We start from the raw sequence: 5946 nt of genomic DNA, 5'->3' as shown, positions 1-5946 counted from the left end.
TGATGCACTTGTTGGGAGGCAACCCAACTTTACTTTTTTTTTTGTGCTTATTTTGTTTTTTTTTTTTAAAAATTATTATTATGTTGTGATTGTAGTATTTGTTTTGTAGGATTATGAGTATATGAAAAAAATCCACTGGAAGTATGCAAAAGTGAGTCAGACGGTTGGAACTACTGTGAGGTACCCGCACAAAGGACCATCCGTGGGAGAAGTCTGAGTACCCCGTGAGTTGCTATTACTTTGACCTTTGGCCTTTCAGGGAGTTTCTTGTCCACCCTCATTATTTTTTGCTTTATTTGTGCATTGGGGATATTGCACTTTTTTAAGTGTGGGGTGAGAGAATTCTTTTAGATCAATAGTAGTATTTATAGTATGTTAATTTCTTTTTTTTTTTCAGTTTCATATTTTTGTTTTTACGGTATTGTAGTATTTTAGGTGCTTAATTTTCAAATAAAAAAATTAAAATTAGAAAATATTGAAATTTTCCCGACGATGGATCTCCTAGACAGTTTTCTTGATGAATTAAAGTCTAGCAAAAAAAAATTAGAAAATAAAAAAATCCAAAAATATGTCTTTTATTTTTCTTTAGGTAGTAATAATCCCCTGTAGTTTTTCTCTGTGCCTCGGTTTTTTTTCATGGGATGTAGTTTGAATCGGGTAGTAGTATTTTTTTATTTTATTTTTAGAGTAGATTAGAATTTAGTGAATAAATGAAGGAAGAAAGATGAGATTCCTAGGCACTTTGACTTGTTTGATAGTAGCATATTTAGGTTTGGCATGTATAGTATCTTCCCTATAGTTTGAAATTGATCATGATGCCTATATATTGGACAATTGTTTTGTGATTTTCTTTACTAATGTTCACTTTGTGCTAAATGCTTAATATCTTGTGGCTTTGTGAATACTTGCATTCTTTGAGGATCGGAATGAGACCGTCCTAAGTGAGTCATGTGCCATATGTGGTGATGTTTTATGTAATTTATGTATTGTACTTATATCTAGAACTTGCCCGGTATGTGAGTTGAAGTGAAATTTTAAGTGATGCTCGGTGTGAAAAATGACATTCCCTTTTTGTTCTTGATTGAAATTGTTTTGATCCTTTTACCTCTTAAAGCACTTCAATTGTGAAATGAGAGCTAAAAAAAGTAAGAAGGGACTAAGTGTGGGGTGACTTTGAGTGGAACCAATGAAAGAAAAAAAAGTGCACTTATGTTGAAAGAGATGCACCGCTGGCGAGAATGGTAAATTAAAAAAATTGAGATCTTGTCTTCTGTAGTGAGTGTGAGTTAAAATAGTGCTTTAAAAAAGAAAATAATTTGGGTGATATTATTTGTGGAATTGAAGTTGGACTGAAGATATATGCGCTTAAAGTTAATTATATGATGTGTTAAAGTGCGTAGGAGGCTGAATCACTATTTCCTAAATATATGCTACCTATCCCTTAGCCCACATTACAACCATGATAAAGTCATAATTGATTTTAGACCGAGCAACCCTACATTAGTAGAGATCTACATAATGGGAAAACTTATGGAACCTTTTGCATGTATGTGACTTCTTTGTGAGATTCGGATGTGTGGATTCAACTTACTCTCTTTGATTTTATTATGAGGGCACATGGTTTTACGAGGGATAGGTTACATTATTAGACTTCTCCACTATGTTGAGTGTTCAAGCTATGAGTACATTGTGACATTGAGTTAGTTTTTGAGGCTAGTAATGTTACGAGGATGTTGTCTTTGCTTTGAATATTTGTGAAGTATCGCATAAAGTGAAGGGAAGTGTGTGTTGAATGCATATGATAGAGCTTAATTATTGCTCTCAACTATAGTCATTGGTATAATATGCTTCTATAATTATGTGTAAATTGTTGGTTGACTCGAGGACACGAAAAGTTTAAGTGTGGAGTAGTGATGTCTAGCTATAATTATATATTTTTAATGCATTACTTACCTTATATTTTGGTATTTTAATGCTAAATTGTGCCTAATTGAGTTTATTTTATATGTAGGTACTTTGGAGATAAAATTGAGAGCAAAGTAGAGATTTTATATGTATTTTATACACTACAAAAATGGATTCATGATAATTAATTATTGGATATATAATGATTAAAGTTTAACATTACAAAAGAAGACAAAAGAAACAAATGCAAAGAAATGAAAGTTAAGGAAAAGAAAGAAAAATGAAGCAGAAGTTAGGCAGCAATTGTAAGAACGCCCAAGCAGACGTGAAACGTTTTTGGTTTTAGTGCTAGGGCACCTTACATTTGAGTTTTTTCCTTTTTCTCCCGGGACTTGGTTATTTCGGCCTATACACCCTCAAATTGAATAAAAGAGGGTCTAAACCTATTTTGGAGGGGCGAACATTTTTTGAGAGTAACTTTTGACGAAGGGAGAGCAGAGAGCAGCCGTGGAGGCCGGATTTCATCGTTATTTCGCCAAACTTAGTAATTTTTATATTTTTTTGTATGATTTATTGTTTGGCTACTATGTCTATGTGGAGCTAAATATCACGTTCTAGGGTTGTGGTTCTTTCGTGGCTATTATTATTATTCAGATATTAATTTTGCTTTCTTGATTTATAATATTAGTTTATTTATATAATCATGTGCCTATTTATTTGATTGATTAGTCACCAATTAAATACTATCTATGAATCTAGAGTTGAACTCGAAAGTAAAAATTCTAGATTGTACATAGGATTTAGTAGAGCATGTTCTTGAACTTAGGCATCAGGGAATGGATTCACAGTTAGAATAGACATATACCTAACTACCTTGATTGGTTGACGTGCAGGAATTATAAGTGCATTCTTGTTAGTTCTAATTCCATAGATATATAGGCGTTAGGTTAGCGTGAATAGGCGAGTAAGAACTCGACAGATTCTTATGAGCAATATTAACCTTGTCAACCAATGAACTAGATGAATTAGTTAGCCAATTCAATTGAAGAATACAATAGGAATGTTAGATAGCCCATAACCTTGGATCATTTTCATTACATTGATTGTGAGCACGTGATTTTTGCTTCACACGACAATCGCTCCAAAAAGAAATAAAAAAATATATAATTGGCCCTGCTGTACAATTTCGGATTTCTGTGTGGCACTTTGTTGATTTATTTATGACTTTGGCCCATTTTTATTTATTTACTTTATTAAAATAAAATTCAAAAAATATGTGTCCTGCATAATTCAAACCGTAATCCGGTCGTTAAATAGAAAATCGTGATTAGGCATTTTCGTCCGTGATTTTATTTGGTTTGACCTTACCTGTTTTGAAATATTTTAGTATGTGTGCAAATAATTGTATTTGAGTGTGTATTTAATTTTAATTTGATTTTTGGCTTAGTTTTGTTTTAAAATAAATAAGAAAAAGAAATAAAAAATAAAAATAAAGAAATAAAAAAAAGGGAAAGGAAAGACCCCTTCCGGACTTGGGCCAATTTGTTAAAATTGGCCCAACAAACTCAGCCCAAACGGACAGCCCAAGCCACCAGTCCAAACAGCCCACCCCCCAGGCCATGAAACGACGTAGCTTAACACCAAAACTACGTCGTTTCGATGCCAACCCATCACAACCGTTTAAACCAAGCCGATCCAACGGTCCAAGATCAATCCCCATAACCCACCAATAAACCCGACCCGTCTCACCCGGACCGACCCTAACCCTTCACCCTTGAAACGACGTCGTTCCCTGTTAGCCGAAGGATCCTGGCCCTTCATCTCGTCTCATCCAACGGCCAGGATCCACTTGCCCACTAACTATATAAGCGCATAACACTACCCTGCCCCCCTATCCAAACCCCGGCTTTCGTCGTCTTCACCACATCCCCTTCAAACCCTAGCCGCCCCTGCACACTTTCACCAGAAACCCGGCGGCCTGAACGCCGGTGACCTTCCCCTTAACACCCTAGAACCCCCTTGCCATCCTGAACATGGATCTGCTAACCATGTAGTTCGAATCATCCCCTAGGTCCTCGAATCTTCATTTGAAGATTCGAGTTAAAACTCGGCTTACACCAACCAACCCCAGCTTCACACCAGACACTCCCCAGACCCCCCTCGTGACCAAACCATACTTGGTTTGGTCCGAATCTAACCAGGGAAACATGAATCCCAGATCTGAGTTTTTGGAATTTGTGGGTTCTTCGTCACTGGTCCATATCCGTTCGAACCAAAGAGGTTAAGGTCTAATGGACTTTAATCCAAGTGTTTCTCGTCTGAGAAACACTTCGTTTAAAGTCCGTTCAGCCTTAAGAAAGGTTTGGCCAAGTCCGAGTTAAGGTTTCGATCTTTTTGCGGTTTAAGGTGAGTTTTCTTTCTTTTCTTAGTTGTTTTGGTTTGTTTGATTTGTTGTAAGGGTCTATTCGTTTGCTGTTTATGTCCTTGACCTCTATCAACTGTGCTTCAACTACTTCGCCTGAACCTCTGTTTGTTTGTCTAAATTCCCCCCTCTCCTATTCTGATAAGGCATTGTGTATTTGTTCGTGCAAGTAGCTGATTTTCGAGTTTGGACCGATTAATTGACTCCTCGAGTGTATTCCTGTTTAGTCAGTATAATGCGAACCATGTATCAATACTGTTTAAATGTTTGATTTTTGGCTACGATTGTGTATGTTATAACTAATATAGTCGAGTCGACAAATGTCGTCAATTAATTTCAGTAGTTCGAATGTTAACGATTGAACATTTTGCCTGCTGCAACTTTGTTTGAATCAAAGTAAGGATCAAGTAGGGTCATTTATAGTTGTATTTGAATCTGAAAATAAAAGGATAGATTGTTAAGCTGCAATCTGAATTGAGGGCATGCGCACTCGTGCACAGCATGTGCATTGTGCACAGCCTGGTTCCTGCATAAATGCCCTTTTTGAATTAAAAGTAGTTTGACAGCATGTGCTGTCAAAACACACCCCTGCTGCCCATGCTCTACTTTAGTTTAAGAAGTATTAAACCTCACTTTAAAAGAGTAAGACTGCCAGGGAATATCATGGGGGGTTTTGTTTATACTTAAATAGCTAAGTGGAATCTGAAAAGAGGATAGCACATGGGAGGGGGTATTTGATTAATCCAAACAGGCTGATAAAGGTTTGAGTTTTGAGGCTTATAAAAGGGGGGAATAGAAGTTCTGGAGATGAACACACACACAGGGGATTTTTGGAGAGAAGAACACAAAAGGAGAGAATACACAGAGAGATAGAGGGAGGGAGGAGGACCATCTGAGGATAGAGGTCAGAGAGGGCATAGATAGAGGGGAGAATCAGAACTGAAAAAGAAAAATACACACTGTGAGAAGTTTTGAAAGAGAGAGCTGATAGAGATACACAGAAAAAGCATACAGAGATAGAGGGAGACACTGAGAGGGAACATCTGAGAATTTCAAATTCTGAAAAATAGAAACTGGAAAAGTTTTCTCTTTGATAATCCAAATAGATTTCGAATTGAGGACTGACATTAGAATTTGAAAAGAAAGGAGATAGGGAGAGGGATATCACAAAAATCAGGAATTGTCTTCTCCCTACTGTTGGTTCGATTCTCATTTTGTTCAAACTGTCCAAGTTAGTCCTGTTTTCCTTCAAGTGTCAGTTAAGTCTATTGTTTGGATTTGTGTTGTTGGTTTCCCCTGGGATTGGATTGCTTGATTCTCTGATTCCATTACTACTGGGAATTTGTTTCATTCTGCCTCTCCTCCATTGGCTTTATTGGCCTCTTGCACTGGGATTTCTGTTCTATTTGGGTACCTGCTGTTACTGCTGTTGTTTGGTGTCGCTGCTATTGCCCTACTGACCCCTTGCTCCTTCTGTTTGTATCCAATATCCAGGTACATACTAAGACTCGCATTTGATGTAGCAATGAAAGCATGAATCAAAAGATTTGAAGGATTTAGAAGCACCTGTTGTATTGCTTATGAATTGCCTTTTAATGTTGTTAAGATTTGTAGTTTCT

Source organism: Nicotiana sylvestris, chromosome 8, assembly GCF_000393655.2.
Source record: "Nicotiana sylvestris chromosome 8, ASM39365v2, whole genome shotgun sequence".
NCBI classification, from domain to species: domain Eukaryota; kingdom Viridiplantae; phylum Streptophyta; class Magnoliopsida; order Solanales; family Solanaceae; genus Nicotiana; species Nicotiana sylvestris.
This window is presented reverse-complemented; position numbering follows the sequence as displayed.